Genomic DNA, 16,666 nt, shown 5'->3' on the forward strand with positions numbered 1-16,666 from the left:
CATCTGAAGCTGTTCCGTCCTTGCATCTTCCCTTCACTTCTAGGGTTTTCAGTTTAGTTGAACACAGCTCAGTGAAGATGGAGCAAAAATGGGTAATTCAACAAGAACAGTCAAGGTGTAGAAAACGTTCTACATGAATGAGCGATTAGAATAGGGCTACCCCACCTCACACATATGGGCCCATCCAACAAACAGCAGAGCAAAGAAACAGCTTCTTATTCAGCTTCTCCTGAAATAAGAGGGCTACCAAGTGGAACAGTGCTGATTAACGGTCTGGGTATGCCGCAAGTTCAGAGAGAAGGACTGAGAAGGAACATACGCCTTTATTAAACATTGAGTTAAGATAGAGAAACATTTAAAATGGGATTTTGAACCTTCACGCTATTTTATCAAAACAGGCATTAAGGAACGGTCAGAACAATCAGTCTGAAGAGCCTCTACGCAGGCTCGCTCGCCTTACATCCTCCTGTGAAACAGAGTTCCTAGACCACATATTGAGTATCACTATTAGCACCTTGCACTTTGTTCATATTTTGGATTTTTTTTTTTTTTAAGGAATCCTTTATTGGTTAAATGAGTCACAATTTATATTCTTCAGGAGCTGACAGCATCTGTACAAAGAACATTTCTATTCCCCCAACCATTCTAGGAAGAGAAGCAAACCCCTCCTAATTCAGGTCTAAAAGAAGTCTTCCCAAATGGGATTTGTCTTATTAAACACGGTCAGGTACACCTTCCCCAAGTGCAGTCCCGGCTTGGATAGCGCAAGCATGTTCCAAAAATCTCATACAGGCAAAGGAGTTTTCTTGCAAGATTCCACTGATTCACATCCCAAGATTAATTACTTCAGTTCTTAATATATTTTGAAGAAAAATTTAATCAATCATTGTTAGAACGCACTGACCTCTCAACCTTCAAAGCGAGGATGATTTGTTCAACATACCCCCTGCTTAACACATTGAATTAAGAGTCTGTTAATGATCTAGTAAGCCAATGTCCCTTAGAAGAGTTGCTTGCTAAGCTGATACTCCTCCTCAGACCTAAGCGCAAACCAGCAGCCCAAATGCTGCTATCTGGGATCTGTTTTCACCACCTGACAGATTTAGGCCTTAAGCGCTGCAGAGCGGGAAGCTTGCCGCATACTCAGATGACACAGCTGGCTCTTTAAAGGCAAGTGAGCCTTTCCAGTAGAAGCCCACTAGACTCTGTTCATCAAGACCTCTGCTGTTTCTCAAGAGCTCTGCTCTGGGAGACTTTAGGCTCTTTGCAGCTTCTATTTATCCTGGTTCTCTTCCTCCATACATCATCCCCTTTTAAGAGGGGCCAACAATCCAGTCAAAAATACTTCCTAGCTAGAGAGGCAATTTTATTAAGTGACTACTGGGTGCTATCATATGGTTGTAGCTAGTGGGAGTCAAAAATTCATGTAAGAACGCTAAGAGTCTAAGGAAATAAACCCATATGCTCCCCCAAAAGTTCTTAAGTCAAGATGCTTGCAGTTGGGAATGGGCAAAAGGACCGAATGAGAGCTTTCATAAAAAAAATATATATATATTCTCCATAAAATGGAGTGAGCTGAACAGCAGGAATTCCTGCTCTTGGTTGCTGCAGCTGTTTTCTTCCCTGCCTGTGCTTATCAGACCTATTTGTGAACAAGTCTAGCTCATTGTAACAGGAAAAAACCAACCCAACAATAACTGGATAATTTTGTGCCAGGTTAGAGAGTTAAAGCAGCTCAGAAACAGGTTTGACAAGCACCAGAAGCAGTGCATGGGAAGGGCATGATCAAAACCTTCCCTTTTGGACACAGCAGTTGCAGCCACAGACTTAAACTTTTAACGCTCCCCAACAGGGTATTTCAATACCAAGCAAAGATTAAACTCCCAGGCTCAGTGTTTAAGTACAAAACTACATCAAAAGTTCCCCAAGTGCGTTAAAAAGACTAAGTATATTTCCCACGCTAAAAGTGGGGTTTAATAGTCTAATTTCTGATAAGACTAAGTTTTTCTCAGGCACGGATCGGGAAGCTGGGAAACTCAACAAGCAAACCACAGTTCATCGGCCACGACACGAACACAAGCAAAGCAGCACTGGTGAAGCGTTGTGATCATCTACTTCATAAAATCAGAATGACACAGAGCAAGGCATTAATATGTACATACTTTGCTACTTGCTGTCGCTACCCAGTGCCGGGCTATTAGCTGATCGCGGTCTGGAAAGGAACGCTTGATTGTCCACTGGCCACAGCCCCGCACTAGGAGAGCTGAACAGAAGCATTATGATCACCTCCTCCCACTTTCTGCATACAAAGGTTGGAATTTCAAGAATTTCTTTCATTTTAAAGGGACCGAGAACTTCATGTCCAACTTCTTATTTGTCCCATCTTTCTAATTTTTGTTTGCCCAGTTTCAGTTCCTAGCCGTCCCATTTTGAAATGCCTTTACACATAAGTCACTGCATCTTGTGTGTCAAATCTTGTTCGAGTATTTACAGCATGCAAGAGCTGTAGGTAGGTACAGGACGCTGAGAATCACCTCAAGATTTCCCCTCCCTCTCATCTGAGAGATCATCGCAAGCCATCTTTCAGGGCCCTTCAGAAATATTGCTCCCCCCCCCAGCCTTTCAAGTATTCCAAAAAGGAAGGGGGTCCATGAGACTGGGATAACTGAACACTTGAAATAAGAAATGCCCTACTGGTGGTCTTCCTAGCCCAGTATTCTCTCTCCAACCATGATGATCACAGATCTTTAGGGAGATCCTATAGGGATGCTATAGGGAGCAGGAGTCTGGCCAGTTTCTGCAGTCTGCTCCCCTCATGCTCCCCAACCAGCATCCACAACTACTGCATTAGAGATGTCAGTATTGGCACCCTTGCCCAGTCCCACTAGCATCTGTTTTATGGACCTGCTGTCCATGGATCTAATCCCTTTCTGAAGGCATCTAAACTCACAGCTTCCACAAACTCCTGGGACAACAAAACCCAGAAGTTTGTTGCCTGCAGTTTAAAGAAGTGCTTCCAAACTAAACAGTCGCAGACTTTTTAGTTTCTCCTGGACAGGCAGCTGCTCCATTGCCTTCACTTTAACACCCCTTCTCTCTATGTTCTCCAGCTCCACTAAAGATGCAGTGACCAGAAACACACAGTGCAATAGATTTAATCAGACATTCACGTATTGAAATTCACTTGACTTATTACCCAACAATCCTAGTCTTTAATCAGATTAATATTTCAGCCCTCCTAAAAATTAAAATGATAACATGTACTATCTGTAGCAAGGAGGAGACACCAGTGTGCCAATAATAACTAACTCAATGGCAGGGAGACTAGATAAGTCCTGACAGTCCCAACTGGTAAGCAATGCCCATGCCAAATAAGGGTTTTGCCCACTCATCTGCAAAGAGTTTCTTTCACAAGCCAAAAAAAAAAAAAAAAACACCACACCACTCATTGCACTCCTAAACGTAAGTAAGCAGAGCAGACACTTGAAAATCCTGTTCTACTTCCCAGCAACAGCTATTCCCATTCAGCTGGCAGTCTACTACCAGGCTCAGAAGAGTCTGGCATTTGAGAGGATGGCAGCAGCGCTCAAGAAGCCTGATTATACATAGAAGGGAACTTTTTCATTACTCTCGCATGATGAATTATGTATTTAATTAGAATCAGTCTTAAGGAGAAGCTGCTAGAGTTGAACATTGAAGGTAAGGCAAATGGTCTTATTCCACACAAGGAGGCAAATCCACACAACAAAGCAGGTGCCAGAACCGTCCGGCTCTGTACACTACCACTGGTATACTAAAAACTTCTCCCAGAAGCTAGAATAAAGCACTATTTTGTACAGATAAATTTAACCTTAACTTGAAGGCAAATATTACCAGTCACAAAGTTAGGAAGTTGCATCTGTATGAAGCCACTTAGATTAGACTTCCACTTTCAATCACTAATCTTCAGTGTAGTTGACAATTAGAAATGTTCATTACCAAGTAATCCATACCATGTCAAGTCATATCTCTGTTTTCTTTGAAGCCTAAATATCCACTGGTAACGATCACTTTGTACCAGTAGATCACTCCTTTGAGCTGCATCCAGATACTGAGTTAAATCACTCCCTGCAGCAGCATCAGAAGTGTCAGCAGTTATCCAACATAAAAAGCTATTCAAAGTTATAGATCCCCAAAGCTCTGTCTACCACAGAAATGCAGCCTTTACATTTTGATACAGATAAGTAGAAAAAGTCCTTGTAACACAAGGTCATACCTAGTTTCCTAGAAGACTAATTTTAGCCATCTGTGCCTCGGGCAATTCTATTAGTTACTTGAAGAAAGGCTACTGGTGTTGAGCACTGGTACAAGGATAAGTGCCTTATAACCCCATTTAATTGCAAATGATCTCAAAACTATTATTAGGGAGCTCTATCTTAATTCAAAAAGGAAACAGATTTAAATACTGTACAAAACTAGTATCAGGACACTGCGACGCTGTTTGAAGATAGGTTTGCTCAAGTGGTGTAAACTATTACTACATTCAATTTTAGAGTTGCTAAGAGATCAGTTCAAGAAGACTTAACAGATGGGGTTTCAACACAAATGTATTTTAGAACACCTCCTTAGCAAGCATATTTCCTACTCTAACATGCCTCGTGCTACAATTATAGCATGCTATAGAAGAGCCAATCAACTAGAACACAGGGATTATTCCAAGCTTTGGTAAATGTTACCAGAGACTGATTAACAGTTTGTGAAGACAAGCTCCAGTTTACCAAAAGGTGTCACAGTGAACAGCTTTGAGAAACATTTAATAATTTTCAAAGCCAAAATGATGGTGATGACTCAGATTCACTAGCAGTAGCATTAACTGCAGTGGGTCTAAAGATCAGCATCAGCAGAAACCCACAGAAGTAGCATAGCACTCAACTGAGTTTCAGAGTCCAGAATGCCTGCAAGTTTTCTACGGGATCTACACATAAAAAAGCTATAGAATTGGATTCTAAGACATTACATTGGAATACCTAGAAAGGTTCAGCCCTGCAGACCTTCACAAACCCCAAGGAATCTATTCCGATACAAGAAACCCAAATATGAGTGTCAACTGAATTATCATCTTTAATGGGGGGAGGGGAAGGGGGGAAATTACTGAGATTACTGCAAAAAAATCAAAATGAGCTCAAGGTTTCATGCAGTAGATATTGAGTATTTGTTGGCCAACTAGATGCCCGAAAGTCACATTTCAATCCTTAGCTTCTTTGAAAACAGGTGGTAGCAAAGAGGGCTGCCTGACCGTCCAACCTTCATCCCGCACGTAGTTGGTTTTGGATCTGAACCTCTTTTTGCCGTATGCCTAGCCAAGGTGGATGCAGAGATCCTCAAGTCCCCCAGCCCATATGCTGCATGCCAAAACCTTGAACTATTACTGAAAAGTTGCCCCCCAAACCCTGCCTTAGAGCATGTTGTCTCCCTTAAGTTGAAGCACTTTGTTTTCTGCAGAGACCAGAAAGAACAGAACAAACGGTTCCAAAATACCACGCTCCAAATCATAGATCTTGACAAGCGAAGGAACTCTGGCACACACAATAACGACTAACATTTAGAAATGCTAGAAGACACTAAGTGCCAGTGCTGTATCCAGTAAATCTAGACAAAAACAAAGGACTGCATATTGGTTTGGAGCCCAATATCAGTCTTGGATCTTAACCACCGAGTATCAATTTCAGCACAGATACTCTTTCCGCAGCAGCAGAACAGACTAACTAGTAGTTTACTATCACTGCTGTTGCATCTATCACCAGTAAAACTGAAGCCTTAGCGCTGCCAGCACTGTACAGAGCTATTTTAGAAGTTAGAAACGTGTCAAAACCTTTCCAAACAGAGGACAACTGGGAAACAATATCAGATGCCACAAGCAGCTCCAGTCCTGATCTTAGTTGCAGGAGGATCATCCAGAGAACCTGAGGGCCTCCAAACCATCTAATCTGGCCCTGATGCTTTGGCACTAGTTAAGCCAGCTAAAATAGTCCATGGCTAGCTACAAACACAAAGGAAGCATTCCTCCGGGGCAGGCAAAAACCACACTGCCTGGTGGAAGCATGCAGAGCATGCATTTTGGAAGCGTTTATTTCCACCTAAGAGTTACTTAATGCACACATCGCTACAACACCTCCCTCCCAAAGTAAACTGGTAGGCTGTTACCTGCCACTCCAACCCTGTCAAAAGCACGTTGCCACAAAACGACAGCAAGAGCGTGTCTTCAGGAGCCTCCTAAAGGTGAGACCTTTGAAGTCGAACTTGGACTTGAAGAAAAAGAAAGAGAACTGCAAAGTATGTGGTCTCCGTCTCATTAAAATAAGGAGCTACAGGTTAACAAGTTTCATTCGTTCATTGAAGCTTGTTCTTTTAAGATCTAGGAAACAAAACCAAGCTGTAGAAACCAGCCTGGCACATTACAAACAGCTAAGACAGTTACAAGGTACCTAAGGACAGCCCAACTAGCCAAAGTGGTATTGCTGCGGGATTTAAAAATAAATGAGTAAACCAAATAACTTGCAACCAATTTCAGAAAAGTTGAACTGTTTCAGGCATTACACTTGCCAGAGTTTTCCCTGTCAACACAACAACTTTATCAGCTGTATTTAGAGGACTTCCTCTCATTTGTCTAATAGACCTAAATAAGCAGAAGTCAAATCGACAAGGAATTCCAAGATTCCCAAAGGATGAAAGCTTGAAGACTAGCAAGTCTTCTGAGACACCAGGATCGCTACACTTCAGAAACCTACCTACCAAATTTTGACAAACAGGCAGTAATAATTCAATTTAATTTTTTTTTCCTGTAAAGTGCCCTCTGTTAAGATGAGAGCTTAATAAAAAAAATAAAGGAAAGAAAGACTGCATCATTTAATTTGCTTTGTTATTTCTGCAAGCCAGATGTTACCCTTATTACCGGCATGACAATGACGAGTATTTGAGAAAAAGCCTGCAGCTTTAAACCCCATAAGCACAGAAGATCTTCTGCTACATAAAATAAAGTTATGAATTTGCTAGCTTCATAACAAATTACTAAGATCAAAGTTTCCATATTTTACAATGTAAAACAAATAACTAAGAAACAAGTACTTCAGGCTGGTTGTAACGGAGTTTAAGCATGCTTCTCCTACAACTCGATTAACCTAGTTTTGTCACTAGACTACAGTGATTCCTTGTGGACTGGGAAAAACGAGTAGCTCTACAGAAAGCTGGTATTCCAGAGTTTTCTTAGCATCATTATGAGCTGCACAAACTCATCATCAAGCTCTGTTGATAGAAACAATACATTAACACACATATATGGGACAGTGACTACTCAAGGTATTTAATAAATTATGTGGCCTCCTCTAATGTACCATGTGCAATTTGGCCAACTCATCCTAGAAGACTACAGAAATATGACAGCTTCAGACAGGCCGAGCAGATTCAGGACTGGAAAGAAAACTTCACTTCTTTGTAAACGCCTGCAATTTTCCCAGCCTAAAGGAATGTCATAATTTAATCATTAAAAAGTAATTTTAAAAAAAGTAGTAAAGCAGAGGAAGACAGCAAAACAGCTTTCCCAGTCTCACAACTGAATATCCTCAAGTCCTGCTTTAGATGTTAAGAGCACCAAATCCAAGTCATTCAATTATCTTCCACAAAGCAGGAACTGTCAGACTAATCTTCAAGGTAGAACTGCTGTCAGCTCTTGAGGCTATTAAGTTATTATCCAGCAGAGATTTACTCACAGAAGAGCAGACTAAAACAGAAGGTTCAGACAGGTAAGAGGCACCTGCCCATTTTCAAAGACGAGCTGCTCTGAACACATCCTGCAGGAAGAAATAAGGTATGAAAAGCCAAGAGAAAATAGTAACAAGTCTCACACCGATCAGTATTTCGCTGTTTTTGCCAGCTTCTAGAAATAAGCAGTCTTCCAAATAGTGGGGTCTGCTGAACCAGATATCAATTATCTGTTTCCATATAAAAGAAACATTTTAGCAAGGAATTAATGTATCTTTTCTCTCTATTAAAAAAAAAAAAAAAAAAGAAAACAAAAAAGAAAAAGAGCTCTAGGTGGACTTACCATAGAATATAGTCATGATCTAGGCACAACACTGAGGATTTCTCTCTCGATACCATATTCTGTAGACTGTGCCTTCCACACCAGCATCTTTGCTGCTACACTCTGAAACCTTCAATCTTTCTGGCTCTCTGTAGATCAAGATCACCACTGCCATAACTTCACCAAAACCAGAAGCTTTGCAGGGCTCAAAAGGGCATGTACGTGCATGGATAATGTAGAACAGTCAATACAGTAAGCGTCATGGGCCTGTCCTTCACACCGTCGCTTTCTAATTTGCCAGATGCAATTCTCAAAGCATGAGGTTTAGACCCATCATGTCCCACAGCAGTTTCCAAACGCGTGGGACAGCCAAGTGAGTGAGCGCAGACAACTGGAGGGATCAAGGCTAACCTTCACACCTGAAACGCAGGTCAACCCTTGCAGACAGTGAGGCAGTCCAGGCCTCTATCTAGGAGGCTCTTCTCCACAGCTGTTACCACTCTGCTGCCCCTCTATTTATTTCCACAGCACTGCTGGCAATGAGAAGGCGGCAACTACCACAGCCACATACCTTCAGGGGAACTAAAACCCTACCAGAACCCAATTTGATTTAGGTGATTTGGTTATAAAGCTCAGATATCAAGCTTGACACAGGACCACTCGGTGACCAGTCATTCGTGTGAGAACAGGCTCCTAAATAACATAGGGAAGAAGCCATTGGCTGTGGTCCACAAGGGTACTACCAACATAGGTGGGAGGGAAGTTTCTGTAAGCAAAATTCAGGTCGAGAAGAGGAAGTTGATGACCAAGAGTTCTGTGCTAGCATTTCAAAGAATTGCTCCCACACAGGCTCAGATTTGTTTGTAAGGGAGAAGTTTCTGAACCACTGGGAGCTCATACAAGAACAAGACGGCCGAATTAATCAGAATAGCACCAGGATACCAGCACTTGCAACCAAGATTAAAGACCCCTCTGACACTTCAAAACAAGAGCAGAGAAAGCCAGCAGGCACAGAAAAGCATGTATTTGAGGACAACGAAGCTTTGGGGGAAAAGAAACTGAGAAGAACTTTATCTTCTCAAAAAACAACCAAACAAGAAAAACCCTAGAGGCAAGACAAGAGTTGGCAATATAAAATCACAAGCTAGACAATCAATACAGTACAAGTGAAATAAATGGAAAGACAAAACCAAGACATAAATGTGTTGCTACACAAACGCTGGAAGTCCAAAAGAAAGATGGAGAAACTCAAGTGCCTATTTTTAATGAGATAATATGGACGCAGTAGGTATGCTGGAAACACAGTGGAGGGCAGACAAATCGATGGGACACCAATACCACATTTCAAATTACACAGGAAGGACTAAGGAAGCCTTTAGAGAATCTAGACTTTCTTTAGCACACGGCACCATTCAAGTCACATAAGTGCAGTGTGTCAGCAAGAAATGCCCTATAGATGGGAATTCTTGGCTTAAACAAGAAAAACACAGTACGAGCCACCCAAGCAGCAATAGCAACTGACACACTATCACCAGAGGGCTGCACAAGCAGGAAACATGGTATTAAACGGAGATTTACAACGCCTCCACGTAAACTGTGCAAGTGTCGTGTTAATATGTAATGCCAAGACTAAGTTCTTAAATAGCATAAAGCAACTCCTCCCTGACAGCGCATGAGAGGCGGTAATTCCTGACTTCATCTTGAACAGCGAGCAGAATATTAATAAGAGCCACTATCACCCAGTCTGACCATATGACAGAAGTAATAGAAGCCAACCTCTCCAGTACAGCAAGGCTAAACTTCTGAGAAAGAAGCTACTTTTTAAAAAAAAAAGAATTATACTTGGCAACCACATGTAAAATCTTTACAAATGGCATGAAAAATATCTGAAGATACTATTCAAAAGCTCAAAGCAAGCACCCTTCAAAAGAGACTGACCAGAAACATCAGGTGATTAAAGCGCTAGGATAAGTAATTATCAGATGATGCCTCCCAAAAGTTAAACTATGTTTCATGCTTAAGTCGCTAAGCCCCGTGCACTTCTGCTCTCCTCTTTTGGCCATGGTAAGGCAAGCCAAATAAAGTTTGAGGAGCAGCTTACTAAAATCATAAGAACTAAGATCTTTTCCAGATGCATGTTGAAAAGGAAACCTGCCAGAGAGTCAGCCAAGCAGATAAATCTCCAGGGGGGCAAAAGGACCACTCAGAAGTCAAGCCCAGAACAACCACCTCACTTTACATGCACATTCACCATGGAGGAGGATGGGGAACTTCCCCACTTTGGAGTTCCTCTGTATGGAGGGACCACAAGAGGACCCATCTCCAAATGAAGGGTCTGTAGGAGGTTACTGATCAAGCTGCCAGAGGCCAATGGCATTCGCTCAGAAACACTGAGGGAACTTGAACATAAAACAGCAACGTGACAAATGCCACGTGTAGCTTCTTGCTTAAAACTGTGCTGGGATACCTGAAAGACACTCGCACCAGTTTAAAAGATGGATTCAGAGGCACCCGTGCAACCACACTAGGCATCCAAACTGGGCAAATCAACAAAGCTGTCCTAAAGAACAAACTAAGACACAGGGATAATTATATTTTATAAAATGAAGTCATGTCTCAAGAGTCAGAGGTTGTTGGGTTCTTTTTTCTTTCTGAAGGAGTCAGAGCTCATCCACAAGGAAAAGGCAGCTGATATATTTTATTAAAAAAAAGTACACACACAGAATGACAAGATCCTTCACCAAAGTTCTTCAGGGAACTCAACTGCCATAAGATAAAAGGAAAGATCCTTCACATACACAAATAACTGTTTAAAAAAAGATAAGGGCAGGGAGAAGACAGGCATCACTGGTCTGTTATGTAGTGGAGGGATGTCAACACAGATTCTGTCAGTTTAACTATATCGAACTGTGTAAGAGAAGGTAACACTAAGATGACAACATTTGCTACTCTGAATAATTTAACTTTATCAGTAAATAAGAGCAGTGACTATAAAGAATTGCAATAAAATCTTGTGATACAAGTGGGTGATAAAGTTCAGCAAAGCAATCGGGAATGACAATCCTAACTTTTAATTAATTAAAAAAAAAAAAAAAAAAAAAAGACAGAACATAAGCTAGCCCTCAGGAATGAGATACCAGGGCTCTAGCAGAGTATTCCACGCAAACAGTAGCTCTGTGGTTTTTTAATTACTACGGAGCAAGTGCAATGCCTGTAATTATGAAGAAAAAGAAAACAGAACAAAATACAAATCCACGGCATAACGTATTCTCTAAAGAGGCACCTGCACCATAAGCATAATGCGCTGATCTGATCATTGCTTTTGCTGACCCCCTCGTTTGCCTACGTTGCCCCTCCAGCCATTCCTATCTCAAGGAGCCTGGACCATAACTGGAATGACATGACAAGCAAGGAGGAGGAGAGACACAGAAAGGAAAGGCTAAAAAGACTAGAGCAATTCAGCCTCACTAAGAGACCGCTGGGATAGGAAACTACAGTTCCCTAAAATCAGGGAGAAAGTGAAGCGATAATATGTTCTGAATTTGCTTCTTGCCAATTTTATGACACTCTCCCAGTTCATTTGCTGTCTCCTCCAACACAAGCAGGTACAGCGTTCGGTTTTGTGACTCCCTGTAGAAGGCAGTGAATATTGTGATGATTCAAAGTGGACGAGCTTGTGGAACATAAACATGAAGATTACTAAATTCAAGGATTGCTACACCTGGCTCAGGAAGTTCAGGAGCTGCTGGAGTGAGAAAAAAGAGAGTATTTCCCTAGATAAGCTTTGCTGTGTTAGTGCGCTCCTCTCACAGTGCATCTGCTACTGGTTACTAGTAAACAGGATACCAGGCCAGATGGATTTCTGGTCTGATCTAGTATGACTTTTTATGGCATTACACAGGATTTCATCTGTTAACCTCAAAGCATGCAGCATCTGATTACTTCCCAAGAGTTGGAAATGAGTTTAAAAAGCACACACACACACACAAAAAAAAGGGGGCGATCTCAGAAATCTAAGATAGGTAGCAACAGGCTGTGGACTAGGTTGTACTTACAATCTCATCTAGCTAATAATTCCCCTTGTGATGGAGCTGTGTGAACCTGTCTGCTGGATCAATCTTGCCAGAATATTTTCCACCAGTGACTTTGGCATAAGAAGTTGAAGTGTTGTCAATACGGAGGACTGGAACAGCATGAAAATTCCCAAAGAAGAAAAATATGGATGGAACGAAACAAGACAAGGACATATACTTTGGAATTTGCAAGAAATTTTATTATTAACTGGAAATCCATTAATCTAAGGGAAAGAGAGAGACATAGGATATCAGCTTGTTGCCATCACCTGTGAGCCACCAACTTGATCCAGCAGTGAAAGACACTGACACGAAGAAGTTATCCGTGACGCTGCACAACACCCTAGCGAGAGCTCTTTCGGCATTCTGCGTCCCGTCCTGCCCCGTCAGTGCCCCGTCGGAGATTAATTTTTGCAGACACAGGCACAGAACAGTGCAAGAGAGACTCAGGAAAAGAGAAACCACAAGACTGACCTGCACAGTTTGAGAATAAGGAGCCAAGAGGGGAAATGGAGCGCTTGCTGAAAGCCCTGAAGGAGAAAAAAAGCTATTTTTATGAAGGACAACACTGGCACAAGAACAAATAGGTATGTACTGGCCACAGTCAGGAGAATCTGAAGCAAGTTTCCAATCGCTGCAGCTGGAAGATAGCAGATCAACACAGCAAGAAACCCAGATTGCCCTAAACCAGCATGGATTTTAGGCACACAACCAAAAATAGGCTATTATAGCCTTCCCAGTGTAAGGAGCTGCGCCCCGTCTTTGCAACCCAAACTGCTCTCCAAAAAAAAGTCACTAGCTGGACTCTTTGCCGAGTCCAGAAAAAGCAATTTCAAGGCAGGCAGTGTTTGGAGAAACAGCTGCACAGTTGCAAAGTTTAGGTATTTATGCAAGACTTAAGTGCAAAGCACTGCCTTTATCAAGCTGATAGTCTAATATTTCAATAGTCAGCAGTATTTTTGCCAAAGGGTTTCAATGTCACCTGTATCGGGGTACCGCTACACTAGGAGCAGAAACTTCAACAGCAACAACAGAGAGTTTCCAGGCCTTACTTGCAAAAATGCTGTTAAGAGGCTAACTGTACTTTAGAGCTAGACACCGCACACAAGCTCTGACCTATATTCCTTGACAGCATCAGGTCTAGCTTCCCTCTCGATATATAAATTCTTGCAGCGAGGCTACAGAGCTGGACACCAGGACAAGACATCCTGTAAACCGGCAATGGAAACATACCTTCAGGCTACTTTGGAATTCCAGTTATGGTTTAGCACAGCCCCACCATTACCTTTCAAGCTTTCTAAGGAGACAACTTTTGATCGCCAAGACAGAATTACCTGCTTCTAAATACCATGATATTTAAATTTAAGACCCTTCCTTACCTAGCTGCACCTTGCCAGTGGTCACCTTCCCTGTACAAGGACTCCAGCTATTATTTGTCAGTGGCAGTATCTCCAGTTCATTGGAGATAATATCTAATATTCTAATTAGATGATATCTAATATCAGCAGGGCTGCAGATGGAGAACATTCTATATATCTCTTTACTTTTATTATTTGAGCTGTTGCTATTGTAAATTCTAGCATTAGTAATATTTCGCTGCATAGGCTACACTTCCCAAACTTCGGCAACTGACAGACAGCAAGGTTTCCTCCACAGCTTTTCAGCCTTAAGAAAGCAACCTCTCTAAACTTGTAGCTTAAAAACACTCTTTGTACGTTGGAACGCGCCTGTGGGAAAGCACGACTAATATTTGGTAAGAGCTTCGAAATGGGAACAAAGCTTACTCTTTTCAGTCCACCCATCATCCTCTTCCTAGAAGGTTGACAGGGACCAAGTTACAAACACAGTATTTTTTTTAAAAAAAACTAACATGCCAAAACAGAGACATAGAAAAGACAGTTTATTTTGTATGTAAATGAAAGCCGGTAGCTGAGGAACTGAGAAAAGAAAAAGGCAAGGACTGAGGAGCTCAGGGAGTGGCAGCATAAGCTGGTTACACATATCCATTAGGTCACTGATTAAAAAAAAAAAGGATCAGGTCTGAGATCACACCCATGACAGTGTGACTTCAACTAGGCCAATCTGAAACTGATATGAGGAACGGGGAAGGTGGAAAACATCATATAAACTTAGGGCATAGGAGACAGCAAATATTCAAAACCGAACATGAGCTTGGAAGCCATATACATCACTTCACGTGAACTGAAAAATCAAGTCACCTTTGAGCAAGACAGTTGCCTGCTTTCATCCCGTTCGGTGAAACGGATCCCGAGCAGAAGACAAGAATCCTGCGAGTGCTCTGGACAAGACGAGAGTCGAACTATCCCTGACCCTTAAAGTTTGATACCGTGACAAACAACACATCTCCTAGGTGGATTGCAGGGGGACACACACTTCACACACGCATAAAGAAGTTGTAAAAGCGCTTATCGTTACATATAGCCTTTGCTTCCCTTAGACATGGGAACAGGATTAGGTTTTAAAAAGTTCCTGCCAAGACACCAGCACTAACACTAGGTTTTGGGCAGGTTACCTGCTACCCGCTCGTAGACTTTGGGTCTGCCCGTAGTTAAGAGCAACGGTTTTAAATCCACGCAGCTCGCAGAGGCCCCCACCCCTTCCAATCACATCATGGCAGCCGCGTTTCTGATCAAGTAGCTAATAACAGAGAAACGCCCCCAAAAAGCAATCGCCAAGGCGCCCGCGACGACCACCTCCGGGGGGCATCGCTGAGCCCGCCCCGGCGGCCGGGCAGCTCCGGGCCGCCCCCGCGCCCCCCGGGGCGGCTGCAGCGCGGGGGGCGCCGCCGCCGCCGCTCGGCCTGGCCCCGCGCTCGGGGCCCCTCGGCAGCTCCGCCGCGGCCCCCAGCCCGGCTCCGCAGGGCGCCGGCAGCCGCCGCTTCGGGGGTCGCCGCGTCCCGCCGCGACACGCTCCGGCGCCGCTGCCCCCGCTCGCACCGGCCCGGAGCCGCCACTCGGGGCCGAAGCGGGGCGCCCGACTCGGCACCGCCCCAAGCGCGGCGGCCCCGCACCGGAGCTCGCCGCCGCCGCGACCGCGGCCGTACCTGGCTCCGGCGGCGCTGGGCTCCGCGGCGGGCGGCTCGGCTGGGCTGGGCCGGGCCGGGCCGGGCCCCGCCGCTGCTCTCCGCGCCCCGCCGGCGGCTCCGCCCTCCGCCGCGCTCCGCGGGGACGCCGCCGACCCGGAAGCGCTCGCCGCCGCCACGCCCCGCCGCGCGCGCCGCCCTATGGCAGCGCCCGGCCCAGGCCGCCGCGCCGCCCGCAACCGCTTCCGGGGCGCCGCCGCGCCGGGCTCGCCCTAGCAACCGCGTTGCGTTGCTACGCGGAAGCGCCGCCCGGGCCTCCCTCCTCGCCGCCGCGGCCCCGGCGCCCCGCTGCCGCCTCCACGGCGGGGGCTCGGCCCCGGCGCTGCCGGAGGGGCGGGCGGCGACCCCGCGGCAGGCCCGCGGCCTGGCGGGCCCCGGCCCCGGAACCGCTCCCCGGAGCCGGTGGCGGCGGTTATGAAATCCCGGCGAGTAAGAGGCGTTTGGAGACCTGGGCAGGGCCGAGCCCTCTGCTCTCCCTCGGCCGCAGCGCTCCCGGGTGCTAGTCGTGTCAGGGCTGCAGCGCGTTTTCAGGAGAAGATGCAGTTTCGGGAATCACTGTGTCCTTCAAAAAAAACCATTATTTACAAAGTTTGAGTGGCAACTAAGGAAACGCTGCAGCACAGAAGCAGGAATGTGCTCGGCCTTGTCAGCCAAACGATTATATACTTTCCAGGGTATTCTTTTTTAAACTGGAACTGTATGTTTCCATACTACTGGAGTTTCCCAGATTTCTTTTAAATTGCAGCATTCTTTTGAAGCATTTTAAACATATCATGTGGTGCTTGTGTAGCCACCTTTCCGTAGGTGTTGTACAGAAAACCTTTACTACCGAAGGGCAGCTTGTTAGTCCTTGAGCTAATGAACAGTCTAATTAAATTGATGGCAATAGCTGAGCTCTAGGCAAGGATATCACAACTCACCAGCACACAGCATCTGCTAAGAGTTTATGGATTGATTTTTCCAATTGCCTGGAAATTTTGTTTAGATCAAGAACTCACGAGTTTAAATCACATCTTTTCCTTACTGTCTCATATTCCCAAAGCTGGGCTTGTAAATTCTCCTACAGTAGTGTAATTAAGTAGAAAGTAAAACACAGTTTGGTAAAAACTAATATTTCACTTTTTTGTTTGCTCCTTTTGTTATATATTTGCAGTCTGCCGACTTATTGACAATATTGTATGTTTTAAGATGAAAACATTAATATAAGAAGTGTAGCATGAATATCTTAATCCGGCCACCTAAATAGTCCGTCCTACTGGGGTTCATCACGTCTAATACTATTCCTGGGACTGCTGTGTTACAAGGAGTTTATTTTGTACTTCAAGTCACATTGTAAAATTACTTGTGAAAAATAATGTTAATGTCATTACGTCTTCAATAAAAGGAAGCGGCACTGGGATTTGAGCTCTTTTGGAATGTTAAGATCTGGAA

At 44.1% G+C, this 16,666-nt stretch overlaps 1 protein-coding gene across 2 annotated transcripts in view; it reads right to left on the reverse strand.

Moving 5' to 3' along the window:
* The window catches only part of CSNK1G1 (casein kinase 1 gamma 1), a 124,153-nt gene extending 108,884 nt beyond the window's left edge, over positions 1-15,269 (reverse strand). Inside the window, exon 1 of one of the 2 annotated variants that reach the window (XM_067305902.1) lies at positions 15,197-15,269. The gene's annotated coding sequence lies outside the window, so the exon portion shown is untranslated. Of the gene's footprint in view, positions 1-14,351; positions 14,454-15,196 lie in introns of those variants that run through there. The other variant, XM_067305903.1, reaches the window with a different exon arrangement.
* Positions 15,270-16,666: the final 1,397 nt, after the last annotated feature.

Source organism: Apteryx mantelli, chromosome 15 (genome assembly GCF_036417845.1).
Source record: "Apteryx mantelli isolate bAptMan1 chromosome 15, bAptMan1.hap1, whole genome shotgun sequence".
Lineage (NCBI taxonomy): Eukaryota > Metazoa > Chordata > Aves > Apterygiformes > Apterygidae > Apteryx > Apteryx mantelli.